The 1,261-nt window shown below is 40.5% G+C and overlaps 1 protein-coding gene and 1 pseudogene across 1 annotated transcript in view; both read left to right on the top strand.

The window, feature by feature from the left end:
• Window positions 1-1,261, top strand: part of ESR1 (estrogen receptor 1) — a 569,447-nt gene that overhangs the window by 453,005 nt on the left and 115,181 nt on the right. The gene's annotated exons all lie outside the window — the stretch shown is intronic.
• LOC111820324 (uncharacterized) lies at window positions 272-371 on the top strand (annotated as a pseudogene).

The raw sequence follows: 1,261 nt of genomic DNA, 5'->3' as shown, positions 1-1,261 counted from the left end.
TGTTATCAGGAGGGACCAGTGCCTGGAGAAGGACATCATGCTTGGTAAAGTAGAGGGTCAGCAAAAAGAGGAAGACTCTCAATGAAATGGATTGACACATGGGCTGCAACAGTGGGCTCAAGCATAACAATGATTGTGAAGATGGCGCAGGACCAGGTAGTGTTATCGTTCTGTTGTACATAGGGTTGCCATCAGTTGGAACAGACTCGAGGGCGCCTAACAACAACAGTAACATATTTTATTCACATATTTATTTAGCCACCGAATTAACATATAATTTATACAGATACTAAATTGGAATGATACAGAGAAGATTAGTATGACCCTTGAGCAAGGATGACATGCAAATTTGTGAAGCATTCCATATTTTTGGAGCGCTGGCGACACAGTGGTTAAGAGCATGGCTGCTAAACAAAAAGTTGGCAGTTCGAATCCACCAGACGCTCCTTGGAAACCCTATGAGGCAGTTCTACTCTGTCCTATAGGGTCACTATGAGTCAGAATCAACTCAAGGCCAATGGATTTGCTCTTTTTTTTTTTTTTTTTTTTAATTAATGAAAGGTTCTGTGGTGGACCCTTCAAGAAATAGAAATTGAGAGAGTTACATCATTGCAAACTCAAATCCTTGAGCTCAAATGATTTCTTTTTGTAGTGACCTTAGGAAACTTGGAATGTTTTACACTGTCATCAAAAAATTTTTTCAGTCACAGCCCCAGTGCAAAATGAGACAGAAGATAAAAAGGATCCCAGAGGGTTAAAATTATAGCCATAGAAACTTCAAGTGGACAAGTATAGCCCATAACAACTGTTAATACTGATGCATCAGGAGAAAAATACGCTCTGAGAAAATGTGCAGAAAAGCTATGATTGTTGGAAGCTGAGAGATCCAAGAACCTAAGTTATTTTTCAACAAACCATCGTTCCACTTTCTTGACATTGACTGTGCTTTTAGCAGGGCAAAAGAGATCTGAAATTTTTGTTAGAGTTCGAAATTAAAATCAAGTTCACTTTGTTAAAACTCCACTGGATGGAGCAGCAGAGAGAAAAACAGATAGAAAAGAAGGGGAGTAAAAGGAAATGGGAAAGCCTCAGAGATGCCACAATCCTGAAAAGACTAGAAGGTGAGCCAGTGAAAGCCAGTGAAGGTGGAAGGGAGGAACCACTTGGAGGTGTCCCTGAAATCATCCAGAAGTCATGGGAGGTGGGGGGACGTTCCAGCCTGTCTTAGTTATCTAGCGCTGCTATAACAGAAATACCACAA

This window comes from Trichechus manatus, unplaced genomic scaffold, assembly GCF_000243295.1.
Source record: "Trichechus manatus latirostris isolate Lorelei unplaced genomic scaffold, TriManLat1.0 scaffold00002, whole genome shotgun sequence".
Lineage (NCBI taxonomy): Eukaryota > Metazoa > Chordata > Mammalia > Sirenia > Trichechidae > Trichechus > Trichechus manatus.
The sequence above is the reverse complement of the archived record's forward strand: the minus strand, read 5'-3'. Positions and strand labels throughout refer to the sequence as shown.